Raw genomic sequence first — 16538 nt, 5'->3', positions numbered from 1 at the left:
CCTGCGACACTATGAAACCTCAAAAACAAAAGTAGGCAGACAGTATATCTATTGATATTCCTTATGAAGACTTACCCAGTTTGGTGCTGTTATACACACACACACACACACACACACACACAAACATAAGGTTCCTACAAAACATTTACACCCATCCTCCCCCAGTGCTGTCTGCAGGATGGGAGATGGGCATGAATGATGCATGCCCCTGGAGGCTGGGGGGGCATGGTGACTGCCCACAGGCAGCGGTGGCAGGGGTGTGGTGGCAGTGAGTGGGGAGCTCCTGCAGGCAGCTGCAGCGGTTCGGGATGGCGAGCACCAACTGCCCGCAGGTGCCTTCTCTCAGGGGGTGCACCACCAATCTCATGCACCCACATGCACCCCCCACACGTCACCAATGGATGTGGGAGAAGGGAGGGGAGGGGAGAGGGTTAGCCCAGCCTGAACTGGGGTGGACTGGGGGTGTATGGATTGGAGCCTCCATGAGCTTTGGAGCACCTTCTTCTGAAACCTCATTACATGAGGGTTAATTTGTTGCATGATTGGTCACAACTGTAGAGCACTTTCAAGGGGCTGATCAAGTGACAAAATGTCATTTCTCTCAGCACCCAATATGTAGAGTGTATGTGCTGTGCTCTGCACCTAGATTCTTCAGGGCTCAAGAGGAATGGCAGCATTTCAATGTTTTCCAAATGCTTCAGAAATTTGTCAGCAAACAGTGAGTTTGGGGTACCTCAGCTGATTGCAGCTATTAACACTTAATAGTTAAGCACTTAAAAGGAAACTGTGACCTATATACAGGCCCTAGATCTGTATACCCCATAGGGTAAGTCTTCTTCCCTATGCCTAGCATCAGTCACATCAAATTACACAAATATCACTTCACTCAGCTCTGCCCCTGTTCTCTCTTTAACTGACAGCAAATCCAAGTCTCAAGCAGGTACCTAAAAGCTACATGCATATTCCATAGCCTATGTTGTCCCTAAGGCAATAATTGTTTCTCTGCCAGTTTTTTACCTTTGTGCATAAATCACACACCTATGAGTCAAACACTATCCTAATGGAGAACGTCCCAGTATGTAAAGCCAGAACAGTACTCACCTGTATTCAGTTGCACAGATACTGAGACTCAGCAGTCCCATCTCTTGGCCTTGCATGATTCGGAGTATAGGTCCATGGGGTTGTCTTTAACCCCTTATTTATAACCTTTCCCCTCTCTGCAGTCTGACTCAAACTCTCAAATGATAAATATGTGGAACCTACAAAATTCCTTGCTATGATGAAACCTTTCTGCATAGATTTACAAAGAGCTGCTGAGCATATTCAGTAACTGTCTTGCTTCTAAATGTTTCTGGGCCTCTCCAGCCAAGTTGCCCTGCACTCTGGATGTGTGCAGAAACATAGAAGAGTCAAACAAATTCTCTGTCTGCTTCCCATTACTTTTCTTCTTTCCTTTGGGTTGAAAACAAAGGCTGAAGTCTAAAGCAAACTACTTACCAAAGCACCATCCTGATGAAGCTATTGACAAACACAGCACTGAACACCTGCAAGATGGAAAGTGATGTATACATTTGTGTCCAAACCATCACGGTCATGAGCAGTCTTACATAAATCAAGGGCTATCTGCATGCAGATAAATTTTGAGAATTGAACCTAAACCTGTATAAAACGAAGGCAAAGCAAGATGCAGAGTCTGATCATACACGTTTATGAGAACCTTCCAATCCTGGTGGTGTAAATGAGAATCAAGACCGTTCAGTGCCTCACAACAATCAATGGATAGAGTTTCAAAGTGGTGCTGGGCATTCTGCAGTTCCCAGGGTTTCAGGCCTGAGTCTGGATATTGAGCACGTAAAGTCTGAATGATGTAGACGGAGCCTAATGGGATTTTCAGGATCACTTATATGCCTAACTGAAATCCCATAGGCAGCAGCCTGGTCATTTAGGCAACCCAATGCCTTTAAAAGTGTGGTCCTCGGTGACTTACATAGTCAGCGGACATCTGAAAAATAGCATTCAGGGGACTGCAACATATGCAGTTCTCTCGACAAACCGTCTCTCTCCAGAACAAACTTTCATCACATCATCTTGCATTGTCTTCCTATATTGTCACAGACACTGCGGCACCAATGGGGCAATCTTTGGTGTCTTTTGCTGCCAGCAAAATGTTTATAATATCCAAGGCCTGTCACTTCCTGTGTTCTTAAGCGGCTTGCTCTCTAGCACAATAACAACTTTATTATTACAATGTTGTTATTCTCTGGCACAGTGAACCTGAGAACATAACACTGTCTGGAAATGTAGGCCACTTGTATTCATGCTAATTAGTTTCCAAAGGAACAGAGCTATCTGGGAGGTTAAATTAGCCAGGTTCAAATCAAACTCCAAGATCAAGCAACCTCCAAGTTTGGATAGAGAGCCAGAAACAAACTTCAACCAAACTATACTTTTATAATGGGGCAAGCCATACCTCTGACTGAAACTACCTGGTACTGGTGTGTTCAAATTCCAGAGAAAAACTGCACTGGGCCTCTCTCTTTTTTTGTTTGTATTACAGCAGTAAATAGCTGGTGCAAATAGCATTGTTCCAGTTGCTGTACAATCTTACAGAGAGGGCAAGGCATGGGAGCCCAGCCAGGCATGGGACAGCAGGTGTAATGACTTGGCTAAGGTTACACAGTGAATCTGTGGCACAGCCGTGAATAGCTGACTAACAGCAATGGAGGGACAAATATTCTGTTTCTTTCCTCAGCCTGATTCCCACTGCTACAGTCTGAGTCCATATAGCTGGCTTGATCTGTGGGATAGAATTTAGGCCATATTGTGTTGTTATGTTTAATTTAGCAATTAAACTGCCAACTGAAAACAGGTGAGCTCTGGTAAGAGATGAGTTGCTAGGGGTTAATATGCAGCAACATAACTACCAGGGTCTGCTCCCTAGATCACAGTGGCCAGTCTAGCCATGGTGGCTGCTGTTTCGGTGCCCCTGTCACCCACCCCCAGTTATGCTACTGCTTGTATGCCTATAATGCTATTTTCACAGATTCTTTAGCTGGCAAAAGATAGGGACAGACTACCTCTGGGCTTTCCTGTAATGGGTTTATGATGGATAGGAAATATCCAGTTCACACAGTATGAAATAAAGAGCTCTATTATGCTGGAAGCAACCACAACCTCAATTGCAAGGACAAGCAAACAAACAACTGCTCAACTCAGACGGTGCAGTGCTGCCAGCCTGAAAAAAAAAGGTTGCCTTCTATAAAGCTGTGCATACGTGGCTGCATTCTGCCCCTCCTCATATCTGCCCCCTTTGAATCCACTTCCTCCCAACCCAAGGGGCCCAAACCCAGCATGGCCACCCATGCAGATTCCTTCTCCAGGAAGAAGTGAGAAATCCAAATGAGAGAGACAGAGAGGTGTGTGAGAGAGAAGCCGTGAGCTGGTCCCAGGGCATAAGAGGTAAAAAGGGTGGAACATGGTTAAACAAAGATTCAGATGTGGGGAGGACCAGAATCCTCCAGGTTAAGGGAAATCGCTCCTCACAAGCCTGGTAGGGTTCCATATTCCTGCATCTTTAGCCATGTCACACAATGCCACAAGGATCACTCCAAGGCTTGCAGATTGAAGTGTTATATAGTTGGAAAGCAGGTTGCAGCAGCCTTGCTTTACAATCCGGTTTCTGACTTCAGATTTAGACCTCAAATTTCAGAAGAACCAACAAGAAATTGCAACTGCAAACAGAATGATCCATACATTAACTTTCTTAGGGCAGAAAGGATTATCAAATCAATTAATCTGCCCATCCTCATAACATAGGTTATGGAATTTCAGCTGGCTTCTGTTTTGTTAAGCCTAATTTGTTGTAACTGAAAACATATCTTCCAGACTGGGTTTAAGAATTTCGACAGATTGTAGGCCAAATACTTTTCCAGTTCAAATGATTACAACAATTACATTTCTACTGGCCTGATCACACCTCTTAAGAAAGTCCCTAAAAATCATGTTGATTAATGCAGAACTTAATAAAAAATACACACCAGACAGCAGTCTATCAGTGTTTTATATACCATATTGAAACCAGCTTCTTTGTGGGTTGTCACAGCAGAGCAGGTAAGTCAGAACATAACCCCCTGCTATTTATTGTGCTTGAACCAGATGGGTCTTAGATAAATTGCCCATTCACCTGTTCTCCATAGGATAGTAGATTTATGGGTGACATTTGATAAGGGTATTTTCACCTAGCTGATGTCACATTATTGATTAATGTTGCTAGGAGAGAGTATGCAGCCTAACTTAGCACACATACTATGTATGGTTTTATTTAACTCCAACCTAGGATCCTTCTAATGAGAAGCCTGACAAAATATTGCAGGCCAAAGCTCCTGGAGTACAGATATAATATCATGTCTTTTTTAAGATGATCAGGTTTTGGTGCAAAAACTAATGTTGTTGGGCTTGTATTCCAAGAGCCTGAGAGTTCCTGGGCCCCATAGTTATGCAAAGAGATGGAAGGATTCACACAAGAAGCCGGATCCACAAAAGGGCTTGGGTGTCTAAGTCCTATTGACTTGCATTGTCTGCTTCTGATGTGGTTCAGAAGCGCCTCACTCCTGAAAGTGCTCTGCAATTGAGCAGCTCCCATCAAGATTCACAAATTAGGTGGAAGAAAACCTCTCTCACCTGAGAGGCTGAATCTGAGAGTATTCTCCAAGCGCACCTACTGGCATGGGCCTCGCAAAGAACAGGAAGGTGGAAATGCGTCGCCCTCATTTCCCATTCTAGTCAATAGCTCAGGAGTTAGAGCACTTGCCCATTACGAGGAGTACTTAGGTTAAAATTCATCCCCTATTTGAGGAGATTTAATTTAGGTGAATGATCTAAATTACAAGCGATAGGGTGGAAACTCTCCCATTCTCTTCTGTTGAACCCTATTTCTGCACTCCAAACCTGAGGAAAGTACATGGGCTTGGATTAGCATGCCAAGAAAGGATCTTTCTCCCAGGGTGAAGAATAGCACTGGACCTTGGCATCAGGACTACAGTAACTTCTATTTCAGTTGTGTCTCCAGCCCACAAGGAGAGAAAGGGCAGATATTGATGGATATGCATAATCATGCATATGCTGGCACAGTCCCCAGACACCCTCCATCCTGCCTCTGCATATATGGGCATGGGCAGATCTAGGATTCTGAAAAGAGGGGAGCAAATGGTGTGGTAACAACACATATTCTAGAAGCTTTACTAACAAACTAGGAGCCTGCAGCTCTATCGTTCAGTTTAAGATGGAAGCAAAAAAACCCCTACTTTATCAGAACGTTCATTAATTTGCTAAATCATATATTATTTATAAAAACACAACAAAAACTAGGCAAAAAAAATCAGAATATGTTGTTTTATTCGTTATTGGAGTCATTAAATGCATTTCTCTTTTTCAGATTAATAAAACAAAATCTAGACCTGTTGAGCATCTTGGTCTGCATCCAATGCTTCACTGAAAGTTATTTCCACATCTGAGCTAAAGTTCACCTGAGTTAACATTTCCACACCTGGATTAATGTTTCTCGTTAGCATTGAAAAAGAGCTTTAGGGCTTTGTAATTGAAGCTACATTATCAGGAGCAGCTAAGAGACAGCAGAATTGTAGAAGAAAGGTAGTAATAGAACCATTAAAAAGGAAAGATGACCGTTAACACCTGTGGAATGAAGAGTTTAGAAGGAATCAGGTAGGTTATAATGAACCATTAAATCAATTGACTCTATTGCTGCTGCCCGAATACAAATGCTGCTGTCACTACCAAGCAGTTGGTTTTAAATTTGAGTAGACCAGGAACTGAAGGGGAATACAACTGCATACGTATATGGATATATGCAGATAGATGAGGATTACAGATGTTTAGCAATACAGTTACTCATTTAAAGTGAAAACAGATAATTTTTTTGTGATTTCTTAGTTGGTCTAATAAAAGGTATCATCTCTATTCTAGAGTTTTGCAGGTCATTTAAAGTGTGCATTTATGTTAATAATTCTGAAAACTTGGAGTTCTATTACATTATATAGACACATACTACTGAAATTGTGCCTTTCTCATGGACTGGATAATTACATTCACTGCCAGTTTCATTTGTATGGTCAGTGTCGCTTCAAGTTCAGTGCAACAGTATTTGTGTTGCAACTTTAGGGAAATTTTTTTTTAAAGAAAACAATGCTTGTTCTGAATTCTCCGTTTCAAGGAAACGTGTTCATTAGTGTTAAATCTAATAAATCATTGTTTTTGCAAAACCTGAATGTAGTGCCAAATAGGAGCTGGCACGTCTCTTTAAAGAAGTGTCGCTTAGGACATAAACAGGAAAAGTTAATGTGCTAAACCAACAATATTAATAAATATTTCCGTATTGATGCAGAAATTGATTTTTGCTATCCTTGGGAGTCACGCATATAAACCTACAAAAGGTCAAGGACCTGGGGGCAGTCTGGGCCCCAAAACTGCACTATATAAATAAAGTATTTATATGTACAAACCAAGACTGGCTTTTGTTTCTTCTGCAAGCGAAGAAAATGGTATCACAGTTATTTCAGTGAATGGGAAACCCAACCCAGAGTCCAAAAGTGTTATACTTATTTCTCCTGTTGCAGCCAAACCTGTTTCTCTTATAAAATTCCATAAGAAATCTCAGCACTACCTTTGACAATTTGCTATTAATAATCCCTTTGTGGAAACCAATCCTAAGCACTGGACCTGTCCAGGGTTTGGGAAAAACCTGATTTCTTCCCTTTTAAGTCCCATAGAATTTGTCCAGGCTGTAAAAAAGTGAATCTGGCTCCGGGATTCCAAGCCATGTGGTGGTTCCAGTTCTATAGCCATGAATCTTAGCTAGCCACACTCCTCCTTTAATGCTGCCTTCCATCTAAGTGCATGTTAGAAGGGGCTTAACAAAAGAGCCCTCTAATTGTCTGAAAGTGGTTTCTGGACAGTGCCAATTTCAGACAACAAAAGGACAGGGCAGGGGCTGTTAACTAGCATGCAATAAACTAGGGAAAGGGAAAAAATAGGTAGAGCAGCATGCATTTTATATAGCCATTTCTGTCCCTTCAATGATATAAAAAGCAGACCCCTGACTGATCCTAAGGCCTTGAAGTTGCTGCAGAGCATTAACTCAAGCAGATCCACACTTGTTACACAGAATCTCCAGAAGAAATAGAAACAGCCTTGGCCCAAGCTGCCTTAAACAAACTGAAAGGGGAAACCAAGCAGTGCTCACAGACAAATTTAGATTCCCCATTGCTGTTTGCCTCCTGAAAGATCCTGAGAGTCCTTAGCTTCAACTGCAACCAATAGCCACCGATGGAACTCAGCACCTGGCAGGATCAGTTGCCAGAATATGTCTCTTTTTCTCATTTTAGCCATTGACGCACATTACTCATTTCAGCTTTACCATGCGTCAGAGCCCTTTATTCTCAACTTTGCCACAGTGTTGGGCTCTTTGTGTGATCAGTGTAAATCTACCTGCAAACTGTTCACATATAATGAAAAGATCATGTTAGGTACTTTTTTTGGCAGAAGTAATTTATTTATCTAGGAGGAATTGCATCACTATAAACAATTTCCATGTAAATCATTTAAGCGTAAATGGCTTTCTAAAGTTTAACTGTAAAACAAGCACAGGCTTTGTAATGTGCACAAGTTTTGGCTGTTAATTTATAGAGCAAACGGCTGTAGCACAAAAATAAATTGCATTGTGCTCAAAGTCCTCTACTAACAATCACTAGGTATTGAAAAGATTTACACACAGACAAATGTGCACATAAGGGGTCTGACCCAAAGCTCAGATACAAACAATCTGATTTTCCAAGGCTTCGATTTGAGCTATAATTATTTGCACATGTAAAAATTCTGGTAGTTTCTTCAGGTATGTAACATAGACCTGAGTCTGAATCTCAACCTTTGCCACCAGTACCGTACCATGGGCAGAGACTGTGGTCAGCCATTCCCTGCTCCAGGGAGGGGAAAATGCCACACTGATTTTCAGTAGTGAATTTGTGGCCGTTGCTCCTGCACCACGCCCTACCACTATTGCTCTGTGCTCCCCACTACCACTGAAGCCACTGCAGGGAAGGTGCAGGGGATAAGGGATGCGTGAGGCATGCCCCAAGCTCCACTCCAGCATCTCCACTTTAGGCAGTGCCTAGGGCTCATGCCCCACTCATTCATCTGTTTGCCACTCAGTCAGATGTTACTTAGGGCATAAACAATGTTTATGAACAATATTCACATGGCTAAATGCTACCCTTGTACACACACATCAAGTTGCTTGCTAGCTAAAGTCGGGCATTAGGAAATGTGTGCGGCAACATTAAAATCTGACCTTAACTTCTTAGGTTACTTTAGTGCAGGGTTGTCAAGGATCTGGCCCATGGAGCCCTCTCATCTGGCCCCTGGTGCTGCCCATGGGTTTTGGAGTTGACCCACGGGCAGTACGCAAGTCCTGGAGCAGGACCATGGTGTATGTGGCATCCATTCCACCCACTCCAAGACACATTTTGGATCCTGTATGCAGGGTTGGTCTGTGGGTCTGATCTGGCCAGTGGATTTGAACATTTTTATTTTTGAAAAATGAAATGCTGTCAGCTTGGTGTTTATTTCAGGTCATCTGTTGGAAGCATAAAGGAGGAGAGAAGAAGTTTCATTCTTTTTTTTGGTAAAAATCATTTTCTCACTCTTTGTTATAGTGATAAGACAGATTTTAGTCTGTACCCACCTAATTAAAGGTTTGCTTATTTAATTACCTTGAGAAACTATATACATTTGTTCTTGTCAGAAAGTTTTAGAAACAAGTATTCTTGGCTTTTAATGGACCTGAACTTACACTCCACATGTAAGTAACATTCTCATTAAAGTTACATTCTCCAAAGGAGCTTAATGAGATTGTTGCCTGCATTGAGAGCCTCTGTAGGCTTCTGTTGACTGAAGTCTGCTTTTACTCTCATATAAATCCTCTACATTATGTCTGTTTGCAGTTCTCTACATGACAGATATGTAGAGACACAAACATTGCTTTTCTAGAGAGAGACGCAAACAAAACGCTGGACTGAAACTCCCATGCCCAGAACTTTGGGAAACATTGAGTCTAGGTTCAAGTGTATAATATATCATGGTTCATGACCTGAGTGTCAATCTGTAATGGAACAAATTGGAATGATGAATTGGAACACATTAAACTTTGGGGAATCTGGATTCAGATCTGATGTGTTACATCTGTTATAGGTAACTGGAAATGGGGTCCAAGTTGCCAACTATTCTTCGGTAAATAGAAGCCTACATAATTTTTTATACAGGCAAAAATCTAATTAACTTCTCTTAGGGGAATTCTTTGTGCTTACACAGTTTGAACTTTGCTGTGGTTAAGGACCTAAAATCATTGCTTTAAAGGTAAAATGCCAAGTACAGTTTATGCTTGCGATTAGATCAATATCATTTTGCTGATGATTTACAGAGCAGTCCAATCTGGATAATAGTCTCAAAGTCAGAATCAAGAATTAGTTTCTCATTTTATTCAAATGATCTGGTAATCTAATTTTTACTTAGCCCATGACTATGCTGCAGTTGTCCACTCAGGCTAGGTTACAGACATTCAAAAAGCCTGAGGCAGAAGTAATCTAAGTTATGTGGTTTTCTGTAAGTGGCATAGTTTGAATCAGTCGTGAGCAGAACATACATTCACCCTGCAGGAGGAGGGCAGGGAGAGGGGGAAAGAAGGAGGACAAATCTTAAACTGGGCTTTGCCATTTTAAGTCAGCCTATGTATGCCAAACTTCTGTTCTGTTAAGAGTATACACCAATTTCCAATATCTTGTACTGGTAAAGGTGTAATGTCTGTACCTGGCCTCAGCAGTTCTCATTGGCTCAGCTGGTGTCTCCTTAGCATCTATGTACCTTCATATGGACATTTTTAATTGGAGAATGATCCGCTTTCACTATCCAGAGACAACATCAAGTTTGGCCATGCTCTTGCAACAATGTTCTCTGTTCTTGTCAATATTCTCAGTCCTTGCGGCATATCTGATATAGTACTGCACACACTTGATCAACCTTGTGATAAGCAAGAAGATGCTTTAATCTAATCCTTAAATCTGCAAATATGTTGACAGTGGTGTAAAGCAGAAATAGCTCATCATTTTTCAGAAACAGGACTGGTTGCAGCTATTAGGTACTCCAGTTTCACTACATGCTTTGGAGAACAAAAAGATGTGAGGGGGTTCAGTCATTAATCTGATCCCCAGAGACAGATTATCAGTGAGGTAAGCACCAGATTTGCTTGTTCAGGTATAGGTCATCTGCATGGCTTCCTCCTCCTCCCCTGACCCCAACACTCCCTGCTCAAGCAGGGATTTCCCCCTCCTCTCTGCCTTACACAGACACCTCTCAGCATTAGCTAACAGACCACATGCTAGCTACAGTCCACGCTGTGGGAGACAAGGCAGACAGGACAGTGACACTCAAGGCTTTTTGGAGCTAATTGTTCCTTCTTTGGAACAAGTTGTTTAAGAAGAGCTTGAACTAAGGAGAGATCCTTTTGTTTTGCTGATGGAGTGATAAATGCTCCCTGCTGTGTAACAAAATCCCTGCTGGCTCCCTCACTGGCCAGTGAGGTGGGGTGGGAGGGGAATCCCTCCTCAATTGGAGAATCCTGCCTGGGACTGGCCATGCCCCCCCCCCCAGCTTAGCACTGAGGAAGGGAAGGGAGGGTTATTTTAGCACCCTCTGGCTTCTAGCCTGAGCCACTGCAGGAATGTGCCTGCATTTTTTCAGTCCAGAGGGGATATCTGTGCCATTACAAACTGATTCAGCCTAGGCAGGTTAGATTAACCTGCAAAGATTGAGTCAATTCAGGCTCAGGTTTTTGAATGTCTGTCCTTAGCTTAAAGGGCAAAATATGAGGAATCATCTAAGGGGCAATGGAAGCTGTGGATGCAACAGAACTGGCGGTGTTCTAGAGTCCGCTGCTCCCCATGCACTGCAGGGTAGCTTGGTATTCAGGGCAGGGCTGACAGATCTGCCACTGGGTGGAATCTTTTCCCCAAGACACAGATTGTACATTAGGTATGACAGATCTTGCAGTCTTCAAGGTGTGCTTGCAGCTGCAAAATGCACCCAATTTTCCTGGCTGCAGAGCTAGATTCCTTCTTTCTGTCCCCTACAGAAGCCCTGAACACAAAGCCAGTTTGCTTAGGCTAAGCACTGTAAAGAGGCACCCGGCCTAAACTTCATTCTGATTTCAAGTCCAATTCAATTGCTTAGTAAGAGCACACAACCTGGGTTGGTGCCTGGCTTGTCAAATTCTCTTTGCTCAGTATGATGCAGCAGCCTCACCTGGTGATCTCCATGGTGTCTTGAGTAACCTTGAGCTTTCAGCAACATGCTATTGTCAACACCCCTAATGCCAGTCTATTAATTATAAAATGTATTGTTTATTCTGACAGCATCTTTCCTGTACATTGGAATTCAGCTACCATATTCCCCCATCCTACAGTTTCACAGTTTCATAGTTGTTAGGGGCAGGAAGGGACCTTACAGATCATCAACTCCAGTCCCCCCGCACTTTGGCAGGAAAGACTGCTGGGATCAGATGACCCTAGCAAGATGGGCATCAAGACGTCTTTTGAAGATCACCAGGGTGGATGACTGTACCACCTCTGGGGAGAGCCTGTTCCAAACACGGCATTCAGCTTGTAGAGACATTTTTCCTTATATCTAGCCTGAAGCAATCTTCAATCAGTTTGTACCCATTATTTCTTGTCCTCCCCTGGGGAACCTTGGTGAATAGATGCTCCCCCAAGCCCTGATGTACACCCTGATATACTTATAGACTGCCAACAAGTCCCCCATATGTCTTTTCTGTTCCAAGCTGAACAATCCCAAGTCCCTCAGCCTCCCCTCATATGTCTTGGTCTCCAGGCCTCTAATCATGCATGTGGCCCTCCTTTGGACTCTCTCAAGCTTCTCCACATCCTTCTTAAAGCACAGTGCCCAGAACTGGATGCAGTACTCCAGTTGCGGTCTCACCAAGGCCGAGTAGAGTGGGAGGATAACATTCTTTGCCTTGCTCGAGATGCATGCCAACATTTGATTAGCTTCCACTCCTATTACCTTCTCTTTCATCAAGAAGCAGTAATTTTGGGTTGGGACAAACATGTATTTGGAATGCCTTCAAAAGGGGAGGGGAAGCTGCTGTTTGGGAGTGGGCAGTTACTCTCTACCTGTTACATCTCCAGGAGCCTCTGACAAAGCAAGTGAGCTAAACTGCTTGGGCTTCAAGGCTGCTTCATGCAAGGTGAAAGTGGGAGTGATTTTGCTACACTTGTACAGCTACAAGCTCATCAACAGGTACAGCTACAGAATAACTAACTGCTGCAGTGTCCAAGCAGCAGATTCTTCTCCCCTGTAAAGCCCCCCTATAAAGCCGCTACAAATGAACGTTTGCCCATAGTCTAATTTACCACCAGCATTAATTTAACATACATTTCCAATATGCAGATAGAAGCTGACATTCATAGCTGAATGAAAAAGAAAATGATCCACCAACTGAATGCTCAGTTTTCCTACTGTGGTGTATACATTTTTAGCTTCCCATTCTTCTCAAAAGCCATGAATCAGTTCTTGCCTATTTTTAACATCCACTGGTTCACCTGGACACAGATCGGTGGACTGAAATATGAAGTTAACAAGGTATTAATCTTTCTAACATAGCATCAACATGGACAAAGATAAATGTTGTTGGTAACACATAGGTGTTCTGTCTACAGTAAAGAGAGGGATCAAATGTTTGTTCTTTTTGGGAATTTCTAGTAAATAAGAAAAAAGGGAAGTAGTATTACCCCTATACATATCATGGGTGAGAAAACCACTGGAACACAATGCCTAAAGTAAAATTAGGAAGGATTCAGTGATGAGCTACCAGACAGATGATTCTGCTTTACCATGAGAAAGATGGAAAGAGCTTCATCTATTTAGTTTATCAAACCACAACTTGAGATGTTACTGAAACTCTACCTTTAAACATAGACACAGGGCGAGGAGATCTGATACACAACCAAGGCAACACAATATCTAATGGCTGGACATACAGTTAAAGAAATTCAAACTGAGAAGAAGATGCAACTCTTTCATGGTAAGTAACTAACCATCTGTGCAAGTTATCAAGGGAGGTGAGGAATTAGCTATTGCTTAAAGTCTTTATATTGAGAATAGGAGCTTTTCTAAAAAATGTAGACTGTAGTCCAAGTTAATGGTCTCCATGGTGCTCACTTGCATCCTGGAAAAAAATAGATTCTCTTAGGCTAGGGACAAAAATTACACAGTGTAAGTGATAGGAAACCAGTTTCAAATCCATAACACAACAGAAATTCAGTGCATGTAAACCACTTTCAAAATGGCTGAACTAACTTAAGATAAGCCTTGATGGATGTAATATCAGACTTAACTGATTTCAGTTAAATCGGTTTATTGAACTTCTGTCCCAGGTCCCTGCCAGATTCAAGTTAACTCACAGACCTCCAGTATTCCAGGATGCTTTGCATCTCCCCTGCAAACTCCCTCCTCACAGGGTGGGCTGGCTAGCCTTGGCCCCAGCTGTCTGCTTTGTGGTCAGGATAGCACAGGATTCTGTTGTGGGCAGACTGAATTGGTTCATGTGGTGACCGGATCTCCTTCCGAATCTGTATGTCCGGACTCAGGTTAACCAGGCAAAACCAGCAAGGCATGTGTTACAATGTGTCAGGATGTTGAGAGGCTCACAAGGCTATGACATGGAAACAGGACTGATTTCACTTGTGGCTTTATTTCCTTTCATAATTAGGCACATCCCATACTTGGATGTGGACAGCTTCCTTTCCAACCAGTAACATTCTCTTTTATTTGCTGACAAGTGCAAGTTTCCATTGCTTTAGAAGAGACTGGTAAGAAGGATGACAAGTTGGCTTGTTTCCTTGTCCCCCATTTAACTTCCATGGGCTGCTCAATCTTCAGCAGTGTTTAGAGCTGAAATAAGTCTCCCTTTGCTGGGACTAGATTTTTATTGTGGCTCCCCAAAGAACTGAACCGCAGACAGAATCAAACCAGCAAATGGCAGAGACAACAATCTCAAGTGATTACACCCTAAAAAATGTCAGTTGCAAAACATGACATAACTGTGATTCCACAAATTACAGATAAATGCAGAGGCAGAAAAATCAAACGCAGAAACACACTGTGTCCTTTATATGGAAAAACCCGAAACCAAATTACCAAATTATCCAGATCAATTCCAGACATTTATGCAAACAAATGAGCTGCTGCTTTTTGCACTTAGTCTCATGAGAAACATGACTGGGGTAATAAAAGCTGATCAGAAAACTGGATATTAAAATGTGTGCAATTTTAAAGGGTATAGGTTGTAGCCATGTTGGTCTGAGGACATAGGTAGGCAGACAAGGTTCTTTGGGTAAATCTGATATCTTTTATTAGACCAACTCAGATAGCTGGAAAAAAATTTCTTTGCAAGCTTTTGGGTACAAATACCCTTCATCAGGCTAAGGAAGCATCTACAGTTGGTCTGTGCTCTTCTTGTGGAGTTTTAAAAGCTCAGATATGTCCGTGTTTAGCAAAATTAACAAAACTAAGTCCTGTCCTGGTCCCTTAAAGTGCAATATGTCTGGGCCCTCCTCCAGCACACAAGTACTCTGCCAGCACACAACCAAAGGCCCTGGAGGGTGCACAGGGCATGAAGGATGGAAGGGTGAGAAGGTAACTTCCTTCAACTCTAATGCTCTGCTCCTCCAACTAATAGCTGCAGTGCATGCTGCTCTCTGTGCCTTGCACAGGGGGTACAAGTAACTGGGGCCTGCTCAGGGTCCCTCTACTGATTGCATTACTCTTTATGGTGGCAGCCCACTGGAAGGTGTGTTAGCTAACCAGACCCCTTCTGTATGTTCAAGAAAGCTGTAAAGTTTTGCTCCTTGCAACGGCAGGAGCTGGTTAGCAATGGGGAAGATGGTTAGCCAAGTACTTTTACCTCCACCCTGCAGTGTAGTCCACCCCTGCCAGACTGGGCAGGATTTTGGTGTTGATCTATGGAGCGATACAGGCATGTGGTATTTTTCTAGTTTGACACACACAATCATTAGGGCTGGCTAAGACACAAGAATTCTGCTTTGCAAAAAACCTGAGGTTTCGTCATTTTTTTGGTTCTGCACTGGAATGAAAGCTAGACCTTTGAAATGTTTGGGGAGGAGCCTGGTGGGGACAGAGAAGGCTTCTAGAATGACCAGTAGTCCAGTGGTTAAGGCACAGACTTGAGACATGGGAGCCCTACTACTTTCAATACCAGGCTCTGTCTGATTGTTAGTCTGTCTTTCTTGTTACAGCTGCTGCACTTTGAATGAATCGTTAAATACTCATTGAGGCAAAGAGGTTCCATAATCCACTGTTTGGGCTACTCATATAGGAGGCTGATGCTAAAGTCTTTAGTCTGAATCAAGCAAAGAGGCATTTGAATTCTTAATTACTGCATTTGTGGTAATCACTCTGTCAAGCTCTGAACTGCTCTGGGTGAGGACTTTCTCAAATTTTGAGCAGAAAGTCCTTCTTCGACATGAGAAGCCTCCTGAACAACAGTTTTGAAAATCTGAAGCATTTTCACACAAAAAATGCATCTCAGTAAACTGGCAATGTCTCATAAAAATATTGCTGACCAATACCAATAATAAACATCTGTATTTCTGTGGTCCACTCTAATTAATGAGCTCAACACACCTACAAACAGGATTGAATAATTCCTGTCAATGCCCCTTAAACTAACCTGCAAAGATTGAATCCATTCAGGCTCAGGATTTTTGAATGTCTGTACTTAACTTAAATGTTCTGCACTGATGGAAATATGTGGGTGGCTATAAAGCCTACTTACCATCCCTCCTGTTCATTAGTCCCTGTTTTTAACACACAAATTCGCAGATATTGGCCCATCAGTTTTTCTGTAAGCTATTTTTGCCTTTCTGCCTTCTTTGTAAATGTCTGTATATTGCAAGACTTTCTCTCTCCAAGGTGTATAATCACTCCAACCCGGTTAAGAAACAGAATGGGAGGTTTAATATACAGAGCCTTACTTCTATAAAATGCCATAATGTCACTTCTGGTATAACTCAGGTTCAAGATACCAGCAAATATATGGGGCTCCTTATGCTGTCAGCTGCATGTAGCATTATTCCATTGAACACCTAATTCACCACTTCTAAAAAGCACTGCAGTGGTCACTCAGATCTTCTTGTTCCCTCACACACTTTTCGTGATTATCCTCTTTGCTAATTTTAGTCCTGTGAAACAATGGGAGGAAAAAATATACATTGCAACACATTGTACACTGAACATCAGGGGAGTCTTCAGAATCTCCTGCAGTTCTGAGTCACCTTTTAATTTGAGGTCATCTGGAATCCCGGCTGGGTTGAATTCCATCTACTTGATAATTGGCTAGCCCAGAATTTTTACTTACCTTTCATCTTTCTGAAATG

Source organism: Gavialis gangeticus, unplaced genomic scaffold (genome assembly GCF_001723915.1).
Source record: "Gavialis gangeticus isolate Ggan-Ray unplaced genomic scaffold, GavGan_comp1, whole genome shotgun sequence".
NCBI classification, from domain to species: Eukaryota; Metazoa; Chordata; order Crocodylia; family Gavialidae; genus Gavialis; species Gavialis gangeticus.
Note: the sequence above shows the minus strand (reverse complement) of the source record.